This window comes from Syngnathus scovelli, chromosome 2 (genome assembly GCF_024217435.2).
Source record: "Syngnathus scovelli strain Florida chromosome 2, RoL_Ssco_1.2, whole genome shotgun sequence".
NCBI lineage: Eukaryota > Metazoa > Chordata > Actinopteri > Syngnathiformes > Syngnathidae > Syngnathus > Syngnathus scovelli.
This window is the reverse complement of record NC_090848.1, coordinates 19840479-19865631: the sequence shown is the minus strand read 5'-3', so window position 1 is coordinate 19865631 and position 25153 is coordinate 19840479. Positions and strand designations below refer to the sequence as shown.

At 38.2% G+C, this 25153-nt stretch overlaps 1 long non-coding RNA gene across 1 annotated transcript in view; it reads right to left on the bottom strand.

Moving 5' to 3' along the window:
• LOC125988627 (uncharacterized) overlaps positions 1 to 25153 on the bottom strand; it is a 92647-nt gene that overhangs the window by 38654 nt on the left and 28840 nt on the right. Inside the window, exon 3 of the long non-coding RNA XR_011086472.1 lies at positions 17310 to 17381. This is a non-coding gene — a long non-coding RNA (uncharacterized lncRNA). The remainder of the gene's footprint in view (positions 1 to 17309; positions 17382 to 25153) is intronic.

Below are 25153 nucleotides of genomic sequence, written 5' to 3'. Positions count from 1 at the left end.
ACAATTGTTGGGAGCTCCTGCAAAATACGCCATGCAACTTTTTTTAGTTCAAATGTTTACGTTTTTCAACATGTACCTGTTTCAGGTTTGATGCAGAAGGTTAGCTTGTAATAAAAATTCTCCAAATGAAAAGATCTTTCAGTTAAGCAATCTGTGTGTGATTTGTTATTTCTCCTGGGAGGGTTAAATATGACATTTACAGCGCTCAAAGATTATGTAAGGAGAAAAAGGCAGAAGTAAGAAAAAAAAACACAAGGCATAGACAGACTGATGGCAAAGACAAGGATAGAGCCCGGCAGCATGTCAACGTCGGCCGTCCTCTAGAGATGCAAAGGCTGATTACCCTCACCTCTCAGGGGTGTACACTACGTAGCTGACAACATCATTGGAAAATAGACTGCTGAGTTCCTTTGGGCCATATAACAGCTTACGTTTAATGCGTGGGGAAATCTCACTAAAAAGGAGGTGACATTAAAGCTGTACCTGTTATGTTGTTTAATATGTCACAAAGGGCACCACTTACTCAACTTGTTGGTTCTGGAGGTGTAATGGGGAGAAATGATAAAAACAAGTATGTAGGACAGGAGCAGAATGGTGTCACATGTTAAAAAATATTAGAATGCATATTACTTTCCGTAATTTAAAAAAAAAAAAAAAAAAGGATGTCCATAAGTCTGGATGACTTGTTTTTGTAGAAAGAAAGAATAATGCAATGCATTTCACAGACTCTTCCAAGAAAGATTTTTGCTTAATTCACATAATAATTCACACAACATAATTTCCAATAATGTTAAAGCAACAACACCAAATTGGAGTTGTTGAAAGAGACTCAGTGGTACTTTTAAATTGTCATCGGTGATTTGAGTTATACTGTGTTAGTCTCATCATTTGATGAATAAGGTCGAATCCTCTGCATGACCCCTGAGTTCATCAACAGTAACCATAATTTAGAGGCCGTCTGATCTCGATTTCAAAGGTTGCTGAATTGACTTAAAATGGCTTACAATGGTTAGAAAATGCTGAAGATTTCAGACCGTAAATCAGGCGAAAACTTGAATTACTGCAATGTTTTGGATGAGGAATTTGAGAAAGGCAGAAGTGGAGCTTTTTCAAAGCTTTGAGCATGGTTAATGCTTGTGTTAAATGATGGCAAAGAAATGCATTGTCCCTAACTACAACCATATGGTATAACATTGAAGAGGAGGCGTTCCTTGGAGGATAATGGCTGAGCGATACTAAAAAACAAAAAGAGCATGTAAGGTGGTCTGGATGGATGAGTGTTAGTGGAAAAAATGATCAGACGAATAAAAGCCAAGGACCAACACTGCTCCACACTGGTGTTTCACCAAGTACCGGTACCAGTAATGTGCTGTGAATGTTAAGGGGTGAAAATAATCCAGTACCATAATTTCCAATTACCTGTATTTCGAATAAATGTATATTTAGTTTTAACTCCAAAAGTGTATTTATAGAGTATGTGGAAGCAAGAGCGGGCTGATCACCCTTTGGATCATTTATGCCATCTAACAGGCAGATGCTTGTAATTGAATATTTGTTGTAGCATACACCCAACATCCGTAGTTCAAAAGGAGAGGATCCTAAATATTGTTTACGTGGATATTTATTTGAGTTAAAAGCCCGATCAGAACAAAAAATGCTTCATGCACACACCCCATTTGGAATATTCTACCAGTTTCCATATCAAAATGTGCTTTTTCCCATTTTTTGATGCGCTTAAAAATTGTTGCCAATATTAGGCTTTTTTCTCGAATTTGTAGCATTTTCGTTTATGTTCAGTTTCGCAATTCTCTATAATTTTAGAGAAAAACATTGCATACAAACCTACTTGTAGTATGGTGTTAAAAGGTAAACTCGGTCTCTTTAGGCGTTTTGTTTTGCTGGGCGTTCGTTTGTGGGTAGCTTGCACTTGGGCCCCCTGTGCTATAATCACAGAAACAATCTTTTGAAAGATTGTCCATAATTATATAAGCTCCTCTCCAAAACCAGCTCCATGTTAAGATCATGATTGCAGCTAAATTGAGCAGTAATTTGTCCAATGCAGACAGGGAACCAGTCGCATGGATTAATGGCATTTATATCAAGCCTGCTTTGCTTGCCCTCTTTACACTAAACACACGCTTATATGCAAAAGTACATCACAACATTTATATTGTAAACACTATGACAGTTCAGGTAAAAAAAGTCACGAAAAGATTAAACCATATACAGTATATTGTTTTGTCTTTAGAAGCTGCTGACAAGTCATTTGTCATATTCATCAAGGCCATGTAATGTGATGAGATCGCATTAAAATAGCAATCAAAATTGAACTTTAAACACAATGTTTTCATTATCATCTTTTAGACTACGCATACTGTAAAGGTGTTGTCAAAATACCAAACTTCCTTGTGAGAAGGAAGTGTATTGTTTGGGTATCCACACAATAACCGTATCTGCATACATCTGCACAATCTTGTAAGTGATTTATGAGAGCATTTGGTCTTGGTTAACAGTACGTTTTACAAAGAGATTCCTGTGGCTTGGTCAGGTTTTGATGTTATAAATAACTTATTTAGGGAAAACTCAAAACTGTCTTCTCTAGCTTTTTTTAATGTTCCTTGAGCACCTCTCACCATTCTACCCCAAGATATTGATGGTCGGCAATCCATCAGATGTTCCAGGCAGATGGTTGTTGTTTGTATTGATATATGTTTGGTTTTCTTTTCAAATAGTTTGTTGTTCTATTTTGCTTTTTTGCAAAATTGTGGAAAGAAAAAATAGTGAATGTTAGTTAAAAACAGCTGTCAGAAGTAATTGAACAAAAATGTGTTCCCCATTGAATTCCAGTATAACTTAAAAGACTGCCTTCACAGTTAATAAAGGTTTTATGATTCCAACAGTTTGAACTGTAACATTTTTTCCGAGGATTGTTCGATTTCTGTGTTGAAAGGTGACAAATACAGATTGTTTTTCCAAACAACTGTGAATGTTTAATCTTGTCTGTTTACGCCTCAACCATCTCAAGGCATGGCATTTTTTTTACACTCAAGACATATTGTTCCTACTTTAATCCTCAACAGTTAAAGACTTCATATCAGTTAAACATACATGTATCATTCTCCTCATTCCAGAAATGGTTGCAGCAGAACACAAATGATCTTTCTGGATGACTATTACTATATTTTTCTATCACATGTTGGTAATCAGAGACGTACAGTATGACATCCAGTCCAAAAACTGGAGACCTAATTAGATCATTCTGAGAAAGAGTTATGCAAACGGCGTTCTGCCCAAATGACAGCTTCAGATCTGTTCACTTAGGGAAAAAAATGAGACCCATTGCCAGAATGGTGCCCTAGACACAAACTGAAATGATGACAAGCAATAAGTTTTGTGAGAAGTGGCTGACTTCAACTCTCTAAGAACATCCAATAAGCACAGTCAAACACACAAATGCAGCCGGTTGTTCCTCTACTTTAAGTCGGTCTGCACACAGCAGCTTCCATCAAAGTGCTGTTGGAGCCAAATTCCAGCCCGGCTGATTGTTTTAGATGTAGACACTTTTGGGACTTAAGAGGAAGAGGCTGGGGCACAATAATATTCAAACAAACATGAAATATTTCTGGAAGATGCTAAAGTCCCTGCAGAGCACCCAAAGCTGGGGGATTAAAGATTTACTAGTCCTCTTATCTTCCAATAATGAGGAATGTTAAAGAAAAGTTTTGCGTTTATGTTCTGAACCCGGTCCAACTCTATTAATGAACATTTGTTTGTGTTTCAGTACCAGTGCATGCACAGAGCACTGTTTCAATATTGCATTTATTTCTAAAATTAAGTCCTTTAAGAACATCTTCCCCCTCTGCCCTACTTAGTAAGAGATTTTTCCTTTTTGTTGTTTTCCCACCCATAAAGCTGCGCAACGTATGAAAGCGGCCCAACAAAAGGCAGTACAATAGCGCTTTAGAACAAAGGCAGGAAGAAGGCTGAGGAGAAAACAGGGTGAAAATAGCATCATCTCTATACTTAATGAAACAGCATCCTTTCATTTTTTCCCCTCTAGTAATTATAATAAAGATGGAAAAACATAATAAACGTCGCCCTTCCCCCACCCGCTAACAGTAATTATAATAGACTCAACAATAAATGGTAAAGCAGCACAGAGCTGCATCTTGGGAATTCTCAGGGGTCTGTGGATTAGCTTGAAAAGCCTGAATGATTAAAATACACTAATTAAAATTTTGCGTTCCTTGGTAACTTGTCTTCCAAGGCCCCTTGTGCTTGCAAAATGGGAATAAATGCGACAAAAGCAAACACTCTTTTGGACCTGAATAAATAAACAAGCCTAATCAACTGAGTTTTCAAAGTGTAAGTTCCATGAAAGCATCCTTGATGACCTTTTCTCCCACACTAATGGGACTGTGGCCCAAACACTGAAACTTGAGACTTTGTTGAAGCAACAGAAACGCTGCATGTCCTATTATGAACTAAGTTGTGTGAGGTCATTTTGGTCCATTAAATGTAATCACTTCAATGAAAATGTTTGGGATTTTTTGTTGGACTTTTTGAGTGGGGGTTGCACAATTCTAAAAAATTTTGATTCTGTCAAATTTAGATAATATGATATACAAAACAAAATCATCAACTTAGCCCTCCGCAAAGTTTAATATATAAGACTTAAGAGACTTGTTTCTGTGTAATGGAGATAAAAGGAGAAGAGGGAAAAAACTGTTATGAAAATGTAAATTGATTTGTAGAGGTAATTAAAATGTTGATGTTGTCAATTATATCCCAAGCATATTTGTTTGGTAACTTAAAGATTGATTTTGAGATGGGCGTCTCACTATATTGCAGTAAAACCGTATGATTGGCATGGATGATAATAAACAGCTTCAGATGAATTATTGTAAATATAACCCTCATGAGGAAAAGCATATCTGTAGATGGATGGATGGCTAACAGTAATTATAGAATGTTAGGTTAAAATTATTAGAGCAAATGAAAAGTTGACTAACGTACGGCAATCACTTTGGAGATACAATTTAAAATGGTCTAGTATTTCAACAAGTGGCTAATAAATCCCAGGACAGGTTTGACTTTTTACAGATGAAAGGTTTTAGAGGCTAATGACCAGGACGCACATTGTGGTTACACGGTGTCAAGATGCATAATTCGCAGTGATAGGCCACGCAAAAATAAGTGACAGCTTCAGCCTATGCCTGTGTTTTTAAATGACTGATTGAAATAAGTTGTGTTTCATTCTTTCATTGATAAAGAAGACATAGTTTTTAGTGAGCCCTAACCTTATTCTTCCAGGCATTCAAAGCAGACTTATACGATAAAAAAAAAAAAAAAAAAAAAAAGAAATAACCCTTACCAAAAAGGCAAAAAGAGAAGTAAAAAAAACACTTGGTAATTTACCTTTAACCAATGAATACCTGCAAATGAGGATATTTCCCGAAGACGAACTGAGACAGGAATGGATTGGAGACAGTTGCACCGAGTGGGCCACAGAGACTGGCAAATGTGACAGTCTGGGGTCGGCGCACGGGCAACCGGTGGGTATACTCAGTGCAAGCCAGGGCAACAAGACACACGTGGCCCGATCTTCAGCTGGAGTGCAAATTAGACACACTTGATTAAAATATTGAGTCATTTCACATTTGCTGTTGAGGGAATAAAAAAAACAGGAGGAGTGTGACATGCAGGAGCATGTTTGGATGTGCGTGTCTAAGACAGAAAGTGATGGAGAGGAGGAAAGGGATGTGGTAAAAAGACAGCTTCCTTAAATTTCCACAATGGACACATTGCTATAGATTCCTTTTGACAAATATGCCCTTTCCCAAAAGGATAACTTGGAAACACTTTGTCTAGCACAGCAGCAAATTCTTGCCAATCAATTATTAGGGGCAGCACCGTTGTAGACTTCATGAGCGCTATGTTCCACAGGCTTCAAAGAACAGTCATCTGCTTAAAGATTGTTAGGAATACGTAATAAGAGGTGCAAAGAAAAGTCAGAGCACTTGTGTTATAAAATAGCTGCTTTCAATAAAACAAAAGGAAATTAACACTCAGGAGTTACCCTGGTAACCTAATTGCATCGCGACACTGCGCACAGGAGCCAAAGTAACTGAATTTTGATGAAAAGGCAGAGATAATTTACAGCATTGAGAAATTGGTTGCTGTGGCGACGCGTTAATTACATCTCAAATTAACAATGCAAGTGTAGTGAAATTAAATATAAATCATATTTTCTGCATAAATTACAGGGGTTGATTAGTGCGGGCGCCAGGAGAGAGAGGTTGAGATTTCAAGGGCCTGTCACATCCCCCTCTTGCCTCCCTCCCTTCCGCTCTTCCTCTGTCGCTCTCCTCCTCATCTTTCTCGGTGTCACTGCCTTCCTTCATACTTTACCTTTCTTACATTGTGACTGCATTATTGTACGCTGGAGGACACAAGTACATCTATTCCTATTTTCATTTTAGGTCAAGTGCGGCAGACCAACACCTAAATGGATGGGACCTTTTGGAAAACACGCATGCAATATATATATGATGTCATTACATTATTTCCTTCATTTCAAAGTAGACCATGGACATTTTGTATTGTCAGGAATATAATTTTTCACAACATCAAGAGAAAACAAAAGTCAACAACTCTATAGGGTCTGTATGGTCTCAAATCCCAAGCCCACTGGGCACTTTGTCCTGCAGGGATGCAAGTTCCCTCCCTTCACTTTGATGCCCTTAAATGAGCCACTAAACTCCCGCGCTCTGTCTCGCACATCATGCAGCACAGGCAGTGGATCCCATTGAAATACTTTTTCAAAACAAATACAATCACTAAGGTTATTAGTTTTTCTCATTCGACAATGCGGTCATGTTAAAAGATGTATTACTTTTAAGAAAAATGAAGGAATTGAGTTTGGGATATCAAATGTAAGATCTTCATCACACCCTTTTGACACCTAGTCCCGCTTTCATTATATTATTACGATCCCGAAAATACACACAATGTACTCACAGTAAAGCATGTGTTTGTGTTTGAGAAACACATAACATCATTGACAATATCTGTCAATTACATTTTTTGTCATGACAATTTAGATTAGAAAGATACAAAACAATGATGGGTGTCCCTCTTCAGTGCCCCATAATCGACTGACACAATGCATGTTGCTAGCTGTATTCAAATCCAAGGTTTTCTCATCTCCTTCCATATATCCACAGGCAGTGTGTGTATAAAGTGCCTCTGTGCATGTGCTATACTAATGAGTGAAACTTAACTGGGTATTTGAAATTGTCTTCGAGGAACATGTTGGTGCGGAGAACGAGAAAGGAGACATTAAACACAACAGGGATAGAAAATCATAGTCTTTTCCTAGAAATTCCTCGTGTGGCCCAACTTGCCTTTAAGCATCACAAACAAACCTCAGGAGAGTTGTCTAAGGGGGAGGGAGGTGTGGGCTACGGGGTGCTGTGCAGGGAGACGAAGGCAAGCACAAACACTGCGGCAACAGGAACCAACTTGAGTCGACTAAATTATTCATACACCAGATGGATACGTTTCCCTGCGATTTCACTGTAAATCGGCCGGCAATTCCGCTCCCCGATGCTTTCCTCCAGTCGGCGGACGGTGCATGAAATTAAGATAGCTATCACTCCATCTAAATCGTTTCACGTCTGATTCGTATCATCTGTGAAGAGTGGAAGCCCCTTGACACCACGATCTTACGTTTGTTCTATTCTACAGGCACAATGAAGAGGGAAGATGTTCTCTTTCCGCCGTCTTCAAAGACACACAAACTGCTATGACCTTGTCAGATAGCTATTATACAAATGAGAGGCTCCTCAGAGACACATGTCATATATGTAACTGACTACACCTACTTGATGTGCGACTGGAGAAAACCCAAAGGTGATGGCATTTCAGGGGAAAAGTACAATACATGTACTGTGGTCCTTCTATGATAGTGATTTCCAACTAAGGTGCCATGGGAAATGATTCAATGATTCAAATTATCCACCTATACCTGTGACGTATATTGGCAGGCAGAACAAAGAAATGCTCTATTAGATGGCAGAAGGTAGGATAAACCAGTATCTCCACTTGTCCATGTAATAAATCAAAGAGATCATCAAAAAAATCATCCTTATTTAAGGATTGCATCCATACTAGGACTTTCTGTGATAGTTTTGTTTGGTGGTGTGTTGTGAGATTTTTCAAAATAAAGTAATGTGGAAGCCGTGGCCCAATCAAGGTACAGAAGATTCACTAAAAGTCTTCTAGAGCCAAAGTGTGTCCCACTCACTACAACCTTGAGCATTCTCTGGAATGTCCAAAAATATACTTTCACCTGCGAAAATTGTTTGAACTTGTGGGCGTATTTCTATCAAATGAACAAGGCCACACAACTGAGCTTAAGTAGCGATATGAAACAAGTTATCCACTAACGGCATTGCCTTATTCTTCCTATTCAACCTTTCCTCTTTGGAGCTCAAACTGTCCTGCCTCTTTTCTGAGGAAATGAAACTTCCTGTGCTATACAAGAAGGTTGGGATGACCTCAGTCCCTTAGGTGCTTCTCTTCCATACTCATCCATTTGTGAAAGATGACGACTTTAAAAAGGACAAGATATCATTAAGAGAGTAAGTAGGCTTTCCAGTGGTCTTTTTGCACCACCCCCCTCTGGAGGTAATTCTGATGCATTTATACAGAACTGAAGTGCTTAAGAGTGGGAGGGGCTGTGGTTTAATGGTCCAATAATGTAATGGCAAAGCACAGTTGTCCTCCCAAGATGGTACAAAAAAAGTAACACACTGAGGCTGACCACTTTGATGATTTAAAAGGCAGTTAAAGAGGTGATGAAAAAAAGATGTGCTGGGGTGTCCTGATAGCCAAACAGTTGGGGCCCATGCCACATGGCAGTGGTAACACAGGTCCACTTCAGGCCAGGGACCTTTATTTTATGTCAAACTGTTCCCCTAACTTTGTGTCCACCTTCATAATACATGCTATCAAATGACAGTAAAATACCAAATGAACAATAAAAAAGGAATGTACTTCCAGTACCTTAATTAATTCCCTGAGATGCACTGAACATCTCTATAAGACTCTGAGTTGTAATGAAAACTCTATCCGCGAGGATTCTGTTAAACTACCCGTCATGTTCTCATGTGAGTTTAGTAGGAAATCTTAATAGGTGAGTACAACAAAATTTACAAAGGGGACAACATGAGCCTCACTTCACGTGTACACATAAACTTTGCCTGCACAATCCCTCCCAAAGCGAAGTGACTAGAGCATTGTGTAAAATCTGCATTATGCCTGAAAACTTTACCTTTAGATTTGAAACAAGGATGACTAAAGTCTGACTGACTATTAAAATGTAATCCCCCACTATATTGTGGTTTCGGCCTATATCAAAGCGTCCGAAACATATCATTTTATTGAATGGAAGTGTGACTCACCAAAATGTTTATTATTTTTCTTGATTTTAATGTCAGGAAAAAAAAGAGTGTGTTTCCATCTACTGCAGATAATTCAATAATAATCAATTTACAATAATCGGCTTTATAAAATCAAACATTAAATGCCATACAATAGATAACAGAGGGACGACCTGATGATGTTCTTTAAGATTACTAACTAGTTAAGTCTGAATAAACATCAACACTCTATTTCACTTCAATTGCAATTCAGTGACTAATGAGTTCGTCGACATAAATAATGTCAATTCCAACTGATGCAATTGTTTGAAAGCGCTTGATTGGGAGTATATGTTTTCGTAAGTAAAAGAAAGTTTTTTAAGCTTAAGTATAATTTCTATTAATTGCAGAATCTTACTCCTAGTGCCTTTTACAAAAGCCTACAAAATACCCATGAGAATAAGCTGAAATACCACCTATCAAAGTGTACCACTGAAACCATAAATTGTAAAATGACATTTATTTAAGTGGTATGGCAGATATTTTGAGAAAAGGTCAGTAGAACCGGTCAGAGCTCCTTTCAAGTTGAAACACTGCCTTTGCCAGTTTTCCTCATTTGTCTTTCTTTCACATTTTCACTTTAGTATATGCTTTGGCTCAGCATCCATCATTTAGCGCTTAGGACCAAGCAAATGAGAAGGAGTCCATATCGTTGGGTGCATTCAAAATCCTGCCATCATATCACTGCGACTGGAAACAGTCACCTACGGGCTGCAGCTCAAATACCCCTTTACTACGTAGTGATGTCCTGTAAATGTCATATGGCCTACTGGATGAAAAGCACCAGATATTCCCAACAAGTTTAAATAAAGCGCACAGGTTGATGCTGGTGCTCCCAGGGGACCCAAAAGCTGATGGCTTTGAAACGGGAGGAGGGTGATGGGGAGGGCGTATTTTCATGGGGAATACGCAGCATGACAGATCCTGGATGGTTCACAGCTGAGATTGTTTTATTGAATGGATATTCAGACAGCTTCAAACCAAGAGCTCAGTGTCCGTGTTTTGTTTGTTTTGAAAGTAAGCACCATCGCAAAGCTTCACCAAGTTCAAATAGTCACGTGCACATGATTACTGGCTGTCGGTACTGCAATCCCAATGAAAGAAATGAAATGAGGACCATAACATAAATGAATATCACAGAAGAAACCCAAATACAGCAATCTGAGTGGACAGTTCAAGCCTGATTAAAGAACATCCTAAATAGATGGAACTAAATTGTGTGTTGACTCTAACACGTTGCCTGGTCTGCTGCTGGTCATGTTTAATCTGGGCTTCTTACAAACGTGATCTTATGATGAAAATCTTAGATAACAAGTTCTAAATTGAGTGTTCACTCATTCCTAAATAGCGCGCACTGTTGGGAGCTTTCGCTTTATGTGTAGGCCTGACGGTTTTCACCACTGCATATTTTCTGACATCACTGAAAGGCCAAATGGAAGTTGGTGTGATGAATTTGGAAGTGTTGTGGAAGAAGCAAACACAGTTTGGAGTTAACGACAATAAATTATCACTCATTATTTGAAAACCCAGCTAGCCCATAAAAGACCCGCTCTGTTTAATTTAACTAGCAATTAGGTGTACAGGTATGTGCAGCGCCCATTCTGCGTCACATTGCAAATAAAACCTGTTGAGCGCCAAATGTCAGAGTGGACTGAAATGACACAGACACAAAGTTGAAAGGTGATATGGCATGATTCGGGAATGTGACAGGCTCCAAGTCAGCTCTTAGGGCTGCTGCACACTGCGAGACAGTCGGGGACTTCTCCACCCCCACCACACACCCCGCACATCCGGCGATCGATCCGCACACACAACTGCAACAGCACAACTGCGGCTCCCTCCATGTGTTCCAAACCGAGGAATTATGTTGCGGTTGACAAAGAATACGCTGATCACCTTAGCCACCATAGCTAAATTTCTACGTCATCAATCAACCAAAATCCCAATTATCTCTTCACATTTACAATTTATTAATGATAACAAACTTAATATTAATATTTCACAACACCAAAATACTAACAATATTAATAATAATAAACAAGAATGAACGATAATACAATTTATTCTTAACTAAACCAAAGCTTCTTATTTGAGATCAGTGAGAACACATCTGGATGAATGATGGAAATATCTGCATTACCATTTGTTATATGTTCTGAAAGCACAGTGTTTGGAGTGGGGAAATAATCAGAATTAAAATTACCAACCTTTTTTTTTATTTGATGTGAATACATCTATACAACATAAAACGTGTAACAATTGTCTACTTCGAATTGAATCATTGTAATTCTATGTATTTAAGTTATGGTTGTATTTGCTGCAACTGTTATTTTGACAATGACAATAATATAAATGACGTGAATGTATCTGAGGAAAGGAACTTCAGGGGTTTGCCTTTTCAATATTAAATGTATACCCTATTTTCCAGATTATAAGTCGCTCCGAAGTACAAATCACACCAGCCATAAAATGAATAATAAACAAGAAAAAGACACATATAAGTCACACTGGAGTTGTATTTTGGGGGGGAAATGTATCTGATAAAATCCAACAGCAGGAACAGACATGTAATCTTGAAAGGCAATTTAAAATAAAAAAAATAGAGACAACAACAGGCTGAATAATTGTATGGTATGCTAACGTTACATGACGCATAAACAAGGAATTGAGAACGTGCCTGACGTAACATGTTAAGAGTTATCCAGATAACTACAGCATAAATAACATGCTAACAAGTTTACCAAACCATCCGTGTCACTTCAAATCACTAAATCCAATGAAATCTTCATCGTCTGTGTCACTTTTAAAAAACTCCGCTAACTCCGGAGGTAGAAGATGCAGCGCAACGTAGATCTTCTACATGGCTTACGTCAGACTTATTGTCAGTTGTAGTTCCGATTATTTCACAGGCCTAGTGCGCCCTCATGCGGTTTATTGTGAAAATAATGTGATATAATGTAATAATTTGTTAATAATTGCACACGAGTCGCTCTTAGGTATAAGTCGCACCCTCGGCCAAAATAAAAAAAAATGCGACTTATAGTCCGGAAAATACGGTAGACATGTAATTCGCAAAACATTTTAAACAATAAAATTCGGATGACATCTCACATCTAAATTCGATACCATTGGTCGTTTCTTCACATGGGGTGAAATGAATCCAAAATTGTTCAAAAGCCACTCCAGTCAAAAACAATAACGTGGTTGAGATCGGAGCAGTCTGCCAAATACAATCAAATCATATCAAACTGTAATTGGAATGATTGGCATTGTAATTGGAGTGAAACGTCTCGCATCAGGAGAAGCTTGATACGTATCCTGAATGTATAGTATCATCGGCAGTTTATCGAGATATATAGTATATGACATCAGACCCAGTGATGGAAGAGACACATCCTAAATTCCCACAATGCATCATAATCGGCATGGTCAAGGCTTGTCTGGGAGCATTCAACAATTAATAAACTGCTGTCAGTATAGTTCTCTAATTGTAGCCTATCACAAAAGTTGAAAGGTCTCACAGCAATACGCTGCACTACACATATGACAAAAATCAAATCTTCAAATGTAGTGTAGTGAGAGGAACTTGACACTCACATTAGGCCTCTACTGGAAAGCGCAGTATTTGATCAGGAGCTGGAAATAGAGAAACTAGAAAGGAAACTAGATCCCACATGACTTATTTTCCTACAGGCTCTCAGCTTTGGGTGTCACTCAGACTTAATAAAGCTCTCAGATTTTCATTTTATCACAGAAAATAGACTGGGCAAAAATAAAATGAGTGGGTTTTGCCCTAATGGAGCAAAGTAATGTCGAGGTGAAGCGGGCACAACGCATTTGTCCATAGTAATACTATCAAAATGAAAGCATATTCACTTCTGGAGTTTTCAGAGAATCAATTCAAACTGAATATTGCCCTTTTCCACAGACTCTATTTCATCATGGATCCAACAAATACAGCACTTTGGCAGTAGTCTGTCACCTTGGGTGATACCAACAAAGTCTTTCCATCCTCTCCAGTTACACTATTCTCTAACCCACTGAGCCTCTACCACCAACCTATAACTCTTATTTTATTTCCGCACTTTATACATTAGAGGTACATTACGCACATCCCACCAGATAGGATGAGTCCACTTTTACATCCAGGTGTTACATTGCAAGGTTAGGTCATTTAGATGGCTATGACCTTTGATAGCTCCATCTTCAATGAAAATGATCTGGTGATCTCCCCAATGACATGTACACGGATGCCCTTGTGATGTACATCGCACACTGTGGCAATAAGGCCGCAACAATTCACGTGGGAGACATTATGGAAATATTCATTGGAGAATTACAAATTATAATTAAAAGGTAAGGCCACAATTCTTGGTCTTAGCTGGGGAGGGAGTGTACATGGATTTGGTCCAGAAACTAAAAGGAGAGTCTTTAAAGGGAAAAACTAAGAATCGGCGCTTCTTCTTCACAGCGTTTGTTCTGATGCTGCTGTTGATCATAACGCAAACACTTTGCTTTTAAAGATCTAATTAGATCAAATAAAGCAACGGGGGAAAGATATCCCAAGTGTGCTGATATGTAACAAATTATTCTTAAGGAGACAGATTTTGGATCATGTATCACCATCAGTGTGAAGACTTTCTGAAGCTTTATCATTCATGTAAATAATGAATAAAATATTTCTTTGTTGGGAGAGGAAGTGGTACATCTGTTAGGCACATCGTTTACTTTTCATTGCAAGAAGACAAGCATGACAATCTGACCTACAGAGTGGACGCGATCTATGTCAGCGATTTGTCCTTTTCAGAGGATGCTATTGTAGAGTAACATGTCCAAACCATAAGCTTGCTCAAAAATACTTTCATTAAAATAACTGCATTTATCTAATTTATGATTTAGAAGTGCATGATGTTTTTTTGTTTTTTTTAGATGTACTATTTTAGTGAAGTTCAAGCAGTTAAAGCAGCAATGAGTGTCATAGGGATCATGGAGAAGGCGCGCCGGTGGCCGAGGTCAGGCCACCAGCAACCAGGACGGTAGCGTCTCCAGTCGCCCCTGGCAACCATCACATCGGCATGCTCCGGAACAGACAGGCCTGCTCTCACAACAGATGGAACTAATGATGCGAAACAAAAGAGATCATTTCACCGTAGTCCTCCAGGAAGCCACAAAGAGAGACTCCGAAGTTTGAATGATGGGATCGTATGGACTGGGTGTGCGGTGGATTTTTTTTCTTTCCTTTTGTTGTTTTTTTTTAAACAAGAAAAGGCATTCAAAGTTTTTCAAAGACATTGATGTAGAAAAACTAAATGCACAAAGAAATGATAGCATTTACCGTGTGCCAGTGACCAACATTGAATTGTTTTTGTTTTGCCGACCACTGGTAACCACTGGTAACCGCAATGCAAAAACACCAAATTTGAACATGATTCAGATCATACAGCGGCCCTTGCAACAATAATACCCCCCTCAGTGCAATAAATAGAATCGAAACTTGAAAATTAAATATTTCAAATGCTTTCACACTGCCAGTTATTCCTCTCGTGTGTTTTAGGTTTGACAGCAAAACCTTGAGTCAGTTGGAATAAAAATGACAAATACGCCAGAGCTTCATATATGCACTATCCTTTGGGTTGGCTTGTATCAGAGTTGTAAGCAAACTGCTGTGTCCTGAACTGACAAAAAAACAAATCAAATTTGATCGGGGGACATTTGCATATCCTGAGGGATAGGATTAGATTTAGAGGTCATCTCTTATGAGCCAGTCCTCGGCAGAGAGCGATGTAATGTTTCTTTGTCAACCACATTCAATCGAAAGCAGTCTGTTTTCTGAGTCACACATTCACCGAGATGAAGAGCGGCGCTCTGAACAGAAGAGTGCGTGAACAGAAAGGGGAGCAAACCACCTTGGGATGGGATTTAACCAATATGAAGCCTCCTCCCATGCCCATCCACAGATGAAGAGGATCCATGGGAAAAGTTCATCTCCAACACTGACACAAACAGCAGAGCAAGGCCTATATTAGAGTCAGGTTAGCCAAGATAACCCTATCAGCACGATCCCCAGGGGCACCACACGCAGGCCTTACTGGCAAGTAAAGCTACAGTTCCTTGACTCCTTGGCACATTAGCTCTTAGATTACAATGACCTTCATTATATCAGCTACCCTTATTACAACACGTGGTAGGCATCTTTCCCTTGGGGGAAGCACAGTGGGGGAAAGTGTCGAGCAAAGCAGTGAGAATCACTAGAGTGCGTTGAGTGGTGAATACCACAGCTCAAACTTGAAATGCAAAGTATGATTTTCACCTGTCAAGCAAAGTGTTTGAAAATTACATCCCTTGAAGTCATTTGTGTGGGGTAACCAGACACCTGGATTTTCCTAGACACATATATTTTTTTAAATTATGAAAGGAGAAATACATGCCTAAAGATGTATTTTCAAAATAATATATTAGCTTGTAAAATGGAGAATGGATTAAACAAAATCAAAGATTATTACAATGATAAAACAAAATTCCATGGTTTTGAATAATTAAAGGAAGATTTTCTTGGAAGCGACAATTGCGGTGGACAAAAAAATAATTATTGTTTATATGCTTAAGAGGTATATATCATTTTTTCATCATTTCTGTCCGACCGAGGAACCAGCAAGGCTCGGACAGTTTGTGTGACAGCCACCGCTGACCTTTAGAAAACATCTTCAAAATTGAGATGACCTCCAGGGTGGAGAGGCCGCTTTTTCGTCATTTCTGTCCGATCGGGGGGACCAGCGAGGCTCGGACAGTTTGTGTGACAGTCACCGCTGACACTTGGAAAATATTCCATATATATACGTACGTATATATGTGTATATATATATATATATATATATATACACATACACATTTATACTGTTTATTCGACTATATAGGACAGTTTTGTCAAGAGTATTGCCAATGACTATTTGAAAAAAAGAGAAAACTGTAACTTCATTATAGATTCATAATGAGCACCAGTGCCAAAAACAAGTCCCAGAGCAAAGCAAACAGGCACCTGCTGAATGCTCTCTGCTCATGGGTTTTCATAGCTTAATTAATCTAGGCCTTGGGGTATCATGACTGGTGCATGCTGCTTGTGTGCATGTTGAAGACAATTATGTTGTTCCACAAAACAGAGGTTCAAGTTCAAACCGTAACAGACCAACCAGTACTTTGTAAAAGACCTCACGTTTTGGCTTTGATATAAGAAATGTTACTGACCTAGTAATTTGTTCTTGATGGGATACTTTTAATTACAAATTACTTCAGTCATGAATACCTTTCAGGAAAAAAAACAAAGCGACATAGATCAACCGGTAAATCGAGACGGACCGGTAAGAAAGTCCGCATCATAGCAGATGCTGCACTGATCCCCTTGTCGATCTCAACAAAATATGTTTTATGAGGTTTCTAAAGTTTCTTCATTCCTGACATGGCAGCTCAGCTTTTCCTTCCTCACAAATGACAGCTAAATTACGCAGAAGCAAAAAGTTAAGCAGAGCTGCAGCGCTATTGTCTGACTACAGATTAGCATTATCTTCTGATAACAGGCCGAAATGCATTTTTTGTTTTTGTTATCGGGGTTGTTGATGTGTCGGCTGCATGCACTGATTTGGAAACTACGGTAATTTATCCATCAATATTCTATGAATACCGCTTGTCCTCATTCGGGCCGCTGGATGAGCTGAAGCCAATCCCAGCTCACTCTAGGCGAATTTTGGGGTAAACCATCACAGACGGGTTATTAAGACAACTATGGTTAATTTGTGGACAAACAACACGTCACCTTTAAATTGGCCTTACTTTAGAGCAGTGAAGGTGAATCTGCAGAGTCTTTATCGCCTGCAGCAAAATGCTCACGCTGCCATCGGATTTCTGTTGATAAACATGAAACACAGCATGTCATCAAACGTAGCTTTATAGAAATCAGGACATTTCAAAGCAATCATATGGCATAAAAGATTCACATATTAGTTCCAATGTTATGTATGAACCGTCAAAAGAACCGTCACACCAGGCAAAACCTTTTCATCTCTGCATACACATCATGACTGCATCCATCCCATATTACAATACCATGACAATCTATCCTATGGAGTGGACAAATTATATGTTTATTTGGCAATACAATTATTTCTGACATAAATTTGAGTCACAAATAATCCAAAAATTCAATATTCTGAGCTAATAAATATTCTGTTTTTGCTTCGATTGTCTTGGTCAATTAACAAAAACTGTTTTCATCTTGCAAACCTAAAGAATAATTAAAACGACGAAGGGAAAAATGAATAAAAACAATATTGTGCTTATTAAATAGTCTAGTTCATGAAAATGTATTGGTGTTCAAAATCAAAAGGGAGGAAAAAAGTGACATTCCCATGACTGCTAATTACTAGTTTTAAATACCTATGATAATGTAAGAGAGTCTTCATCAAATGAAGTAATTACGGTTGCATATTACATTTTCAATTAAGTCACTATCGTAATGCCTTAATTATTAAAAGTTGATACTATGCACAGTGTTGCTCACTATGCTTCATGATGCAGCCATTGGTGTCAGTAATTCGCAAAAATCCATGTTTAATAGCAAATTGCAGAATTCCCACATGTAACATTTGAAATGTGGTATACCTTTCTAAGTGATGATCAAATAAGACAAGAAACAGGTAATTTTGGCCAATCTCGTGCTTTTTTTCACAAAATCACACTGAAGTACTCATAGTGAGAATGATGTTGATGCGTTAAAACATTGATCACTTCATTGTAAAACCTATGAAAAAATTAAAACAAGGATAAAATAAAAGTGGGACAGAAAAAAAACTTCGCTAACATGCAAGCTATGTAGGATTACAGATGGTGTTCTGCGCCTGAAAATCCTCAAAATGTCACGGCTATATTTCCTATATCTTAAAGGCGTTGCTCAACGATGTTGCTGAGTAAAAAGTAAAAGTAAGATGGATTAGTCTCATATGTCCTACCCGGGTGATCTCTAATCCAAACATCTGACGTAAACATAAAACCAGGTGAAGCAACCTGACTGTCTGAGAGATATCTTTAATACCCATGAGGCTGCTACTGTACCATCCGCCTTGCGTGACATTCCCATGTCATAATTGCTAAACATTTGTTTTCTTGCCTTCAATTCCAAAAGGTCTGTTTTAGAAAATTTTAACATTTGATTGTGAGCTGACAGATAAGGCGAGAAAGTAATGCATCATTAACAGTGTGCGTGTGTGTGTGTGTGTGTGTGTGTGTGTGTGTGTGTGTGTGTGCGTGCGTGCGTGCGTGCGTGCGTGCGTGCGTGCGTGCGTGCGTGCGTGCGTGTGTGTGTGTGTGTGTGTGTGCGCGCATGTGCGTGTGTGTGTGGGAGAATGGGATGCTGCTGACCTCGAACTCAGGAAAGTGGGTGGAAAGAGAGAATAGTTCAAAGACCTACTCAATTATAACAATACGGCTTCCAATGAGGAATCAGTCTGGGGACCCTGGGGTGTACAATCATATCTCCGGGGCTGAGGTCGCTGAGGTGGTTAACAAGCTCTTTGGTGGTCCTGCCTAGAGGGTGGATAACATCGGCCAAGAGTTCCTCTAGGCACCAGATGTTGTGGGTTTGTCTCGTTTGATATGCGTCTGTCTTTGCCTGGACATTGGGCCTCTGGCTTGACAGACAGGGGTAGCCGTTGTCTTGTTGTGAGGAAGGGGATCGGAAGGTGTTTTCTAATCCAGGAAGCTCAGAGATTTTGGAGAGGGGCACTGGCAAAAACCTTGGATATAGAACCGTTGTGGTTCCTAGCCATGGAACAGCTCTATGGGCTTTATTGTTATGGTCAGAGTAAATCTGTCCCAAGTCTAAATTTGCGCAGGGGTGGGTGTGTAGATTTTGCACTATTGTGGTCTTAAACACAGCAAACTTAATTTGCCTCAAACTGTGGCTCCTTACATTCCCTTTAAATGTGCAAATGGGAGGCACTTCTATAGTCCTTGACACGGGGAAGGAAAAAAAAGATTTACAGAATCTTCCGGACTATAAATTGCAGTTTTTTCTTAGTTTGGCCGGGGGTGCGACTTATACTCAGGAGCGACTTGTGTATGAAATTATTAACACATTATATCATTTCACGTTATTTTTACACTAAACTGCATGAGGATGCTCTAGGCCTGTGGAATAATCGGAAATGCAACTGACGATGAGTCTGATGTAAGCAACGTAGAAGAGGAAGTGCTTCTACTTCCGGGATTAGCGGAGTTGTTTATAAGTGACACAGAGGATGAAGATTTAAGTGGATTTAATGATTTAGAGTGACGCGGATGGCTCGATAAACTCGTTTTATTTTATTCATGCTATAGTTATTTGAATAACTCTTGATATGAATACTTTAAACTGCTTTTGTATTTATTTAAAGGAGGTGTATGTATGTATAAGTGTGTGTATGTATAATATCTATATGTATGTATGTATGTATGTGTATATGTATATATATATATATATATATGTATATCTTTAACAAATCTGAAAATGGACAAATCTTGACGGAATCAAGCAAACGTTGTTACAAGGGGTAGAGCTAGATAAGCCTAGGCTTCCTTCTACTCCCTTTTGAACAAATAAGATTTTTTTATGATAAAGTGAAAATTTATAACGCAATGTTTTTTTTTCTTTTCTTTCTTCTTTATTGTACTATGGAGTTATTATTTTCAGTATTGTTACTTTCTTTCTTGTATTTCTTTAAATGTTCGAAATAAATAAAAAAAAAAAAAAAATATGTTACATCCGCCATATTCTCAGTTCCTTGTTCATGTGTTTATGTAACATTATCATACTGTACCTTTAGCTTGTTTTTGCCTATTCTATTTGTATTTTAAATTGCCTTTCAAGATGACATGACTGTTCTTGGCGTTGGATTTCATCAAATAAATTTCACCCAAAAGTGCGACTTATACTCCAGTGCGACTTATGTATGTCTATATATCTCTTTCTTCTTTATTATGCATTTTATGGCTGGTGCAACTTATACTCCGGAGCGACTTATAGTTCGGAAAATACGGTATTTGTGTCCTACACCAGGTCACGGCACGCAAAGTACATTTGTAAGGAACTGCAAGAAGACCTCCACAGGCTGATAATACAAAGTTGGCTGGGATGATCAAAAAATCTTTAAAGTGGGCACATATAGTGTCAACCACCACCCATCTCTGTGGAATTCACAATCCACATGCCTCCACCTTGATCAAATTCCCCCAAATCGTGTTACACTACTGTAGCTGGTGGTTTCAGCAGGCATTGGGTTTTCCCTACTTTTAGCCACTATACTGTCTGGTGTGCCAGGTCTGGTGCTCTCGATACACCGAAACACATTTTATCAAAGTACCCAAAGAATCAATCAAGAATTACAGTATGCTTAAAACAGCCTATTTCTTGTCTCGCTGAAATTACCCCACTTATGAGGGACAAGTATTGCCCTAAATAGGGAAAATATCAGAAAATTGCTGTGCACGTTAACAGGGCCAATTTAGTCAAAGCACTCAAGTTGAACTAAAGCATGTTAACCATTACTAGTCGATTAAGTACCATTATAATCATAGAAAGTGACACCTCAAACAAATGATTGTTAATCTACAAATGTGTGAGTGTGTGTGTGTGTGGGGGGGGGGGGGGGGGGGGGGGTTATGCTTACTGTTTTGACACATTGCACAGAGTCTGGAGACATGCTTCAGCTTTCTGAAAATGTGAGAAATAAGGTGATACTGTGTATATGAGTGTATGTCTGTCTGTGTCTGTCTGTGTGCATGTATGTCACTGCCAAAGAATGCTGCCAACTTTGGTTTCAGTGTCTTCTCACCTCAGAGAGAGCACAAGAGGGAAAAAAAAAAACAAGGCACATTCACTACATCGTTTCAGATAGGGCTTATTTTGTACATGAAAAGAACATCTTGATCGTTACGTAAAAAAACAGGTTTTGATACGTTATGGCATGACTGTTTTTCAATACATTTTTCACACATGACCTCACAGCTTGCAAAAGAATGTACACACCCAGGGAACAGATAGTTGATGCAAAAACGCTAACAAAAAGCAAAACTGGGAGTATTTCACAAGTGAATGAGGCATGTTGGCTCAAGGTATTTGCTTAACAAAAGTGATTTTCCATTACAGCACTGACACTAGAAATGCAGAAAATTAAATACTGTAAATAAGAATCCACATCTAATGTATAATTATCTTGAAAAGGGACTAAACATAATGGTGGCATAGGTAGAGATAGTCTTAAAATATAGTGTACTGACTTAAAGTACAGCGAATGACAAATATTGAATTGTCTTAAATGACATGACACCAAAACTCAAGGAGGAACCATCACATTTTTGTCTATTTTACTAGATGTTTTGCAGCTGTTTTTATAAGGTGATATTTTCCACAAGGCATACTTATTAAAAGACACACTAAGGCAGTAAACACAATCTAGAGCCAAGTGACTTGCTAAGGCCTTGTCAGAACATGCGAACAAGGGAAGGCTCTGAAAAAGTGCATATTTTGATTCTCGTGATAAAAACAGCAATCTTAAGGAGCTGAAATATGTTAACTGTTGAGTGCCTAGCTGTTGAGAGCATCTTTGGAAACAAAGTAAAGACAAGTCTGAGTTTTGTAGTGATAATGGTGTGCAAGCTATTTCAAAAATGACTGATATGATTAGAAGAGCAGACTTGATTACCTTCAAATTAATTGAGTCACCCAATAAAAAAGCTGAGTGAGGTTAGAGAGCAGCATGCATGAGGGCACAACAGAAAATCACGACCTGAGTGGTAAGATTTTCTGAGGTTATGTTACCATTCGTTGCCTTTGGGCATGCAGGATAAATATATTGTAGAGTGCAGTATAGACACTGCTGTCACGCAATGGTACTTGGGCAAAAAGGTATCCACTGTACATGCTCAAAATTCTTAATGCAGACAGCACAAAAAGCATCTTTAACCAGCAAAAAGTAAATATTTGTTTTTACTATTTCTTTTTTTAAGTCAGACTTGATAACCATCATGTGGACCGGGGCTTTCGAATTGGCATGGAGATAAGACGGTTGAGTGATGGGGGGAAATTTTTTAAAAAATAAATAAATAATCAGTCAGTGTGGACCGGCACTTTGTGTTACCATGGCCACTTTTGAGCACCTTGTTGTCAGCCAAGAGTCTGTGCTTTAAAGCTGTCATGGTCCCAGATACATATTTGCAGTTTAAGTTCAGTGTGAAGGCATGAGAAAGGTGCTTGAAAAAAATAGAAGCTTTTTTTTCAAAGTCTTAGAAGTGGTATTTGAGTTGAGTGGAGCGTTGTTTCACTGCATTCTGCAGACACGCTGCAGCATTTGAGAGCCCAGAGAATGTCTTGATTTTTCATGATTTCATGATGTACTTTTTGTATGTTCTTTTTTTAATCATTCTAAGCTGACAGTTTTTTTTTTCACTGCAATCTTCTCTGGGGATTGTCAAATTTAGATGACTTATTTTAACTTAATGTGAACTTTAAGTGTATGCATCTAAAAAAGAAAGAATTTTTAAAGATTCTTTAAATCAATGAACATGTATGTGTCATTTGAAACAAAAAAAAAACATGATTTTCAAGCCATTTCTTCCCAGGTTTAAATGAGGACAAACTGTCATGCTAATTGATTTGTATATTACTTGGTTTAAATTTCCCTCTAAGTGCTCCACGATGCCAGATGTTGTATTTAGCTCCTCTTGTCTCTGTGATAACATTTTGCCCCAAAGCCTCACTTTAAGTACAATTTTGAAAACAAATTAAAAATGTTTTTCTAGTTCCAATTCAACATAACAAAATGTGATTAGCGCTTATTTTGACTCTAAAATGATAGTATTGATATAAACTCTGCTGTATATTATTATTTATTTATTTGTATTATTTAATTATTTATTATTATTCTGCACTACCTTTAATCATTAACAAATATGGTGAAGACATTCTGACAGCGTTAAGAACCAAAGTTGAAAAATAAATAAAGTCAGAGCTCTGCACTCTTAGGTAGAACACGCAGTATAATAACAACACGCTTAGTGTAATAACTATGCAAAAATGAATTAATAAAATTTGGTTAAAATACACTGCATGAATAAAAATAAAAATGGCATTTGTTATAGCGTTTGTTTGCAGTTAGCGTCAAACTCTATTTTGGGGCATGTAAAAACAAGTATGATTATTAGCTTTAAAGCATTTAAAGAAAAATTATTTAAAATTTCCATCAAGCACACATAATCTGTTGATTGAGTGAGACTAAATTAGAGCGACTTTTGAGTCCTTCCAATTAAAAGAGATGCAGTCGACAGTGTGTACCAAATACGGACATGTTAATTATGTATGCTAGGAGTGGTTCAGTCCTTTATTGGAAAATTTACACCCGTGCAGTGATTTATATAAATCAGCATTGGCCACAAAGCAGTAAAACTCTAATTGTTTCTTCCATTTTGAAAGTCTGGCGTCCATTAAGGATGCAGTGAGTAATAAAAAGGACTTTTAATCAATCCTGTCGTTGATAAGTTTGATGTGTGAATGGTCTCTTACCTGACAGAGCTACCATATGTTAATTTTTTTTTTCAATTAGCTGATAACTTCTCCAAAGATCAGCTTATAGAATATGTATTACCTTCTTAGTCAAACAGAAATGTGTTTTTTTGTGGTTTTGAAAAAAACAATCACAGTTCATGAGGCACCTGCAAAAATGACTAACAGCAGTGTAACAAGCTGTCCTCCAGGGCTGTTGTCCTCCAACGGCGTTGCCGTTAAGGATTTCCACAATGAGATACATTTTCAAACCAATAGCCCAAACTTTGCGCTTTTCACTTCCTTACTTTCATCCCTTATCATATTTTTAATATAATAATAAATATTAATATGATTTGTCCGTTCAATCCATATAGACCACAGGTGTCAAACTCAAAGCCCGGGGGCCAGATACGGCCCGCCACATCATTTTATGTGGCCTTCGAAGACAAATTGTGCATCAAATTCGTGTGTCATTACTAGAATTTCAAATTGTGTTCACTCTTATTCATATCTGTTTTTTTAAATATTTGACCAGTTTTACTCATCTGATTTGAAAACAAGTTATTTGTCAGTGTGTTTTGTAGCTTTTACTGTATATAATATGAGGTGCTCATACATTTATTTGGGTTGACAGTCATAATGGCCCTCCGAAAGAAGATATGACTACAATGCAGCCGGCTAAAAAATTGAGTTTGACACCCCTGATATAGACTAAGACGTCATGGATAACATCTATAATTAAGACAAAACCACAAACATTTTATCATTAAAATAACATTAAGTTGTAGAGCTCCAACATAGTTCCATTGTCGCATGCAAAGTGACCCTTTCAAAGTCGGATTGCACTTGTCGACCCCTTCCCGACCGGCAATCGTGGCCACAGTAAATCCTGAAGACTGCTCATGCTATAATTAATAAAATCCCCATTACATGCCTGGTGCCTGTTGTTTGCTATTTCAACACCCCATTTGTGCCACGATTACAGTCATTATCAGTAAACGCCATTAATTCTCTACCCCAATGCCAGAACTGCATACTAATACACAGTAGTGGGCTTTAAAATCTCTTTCTTTTTTTTTTTCTTTCACTTTTCAAGGAGCCT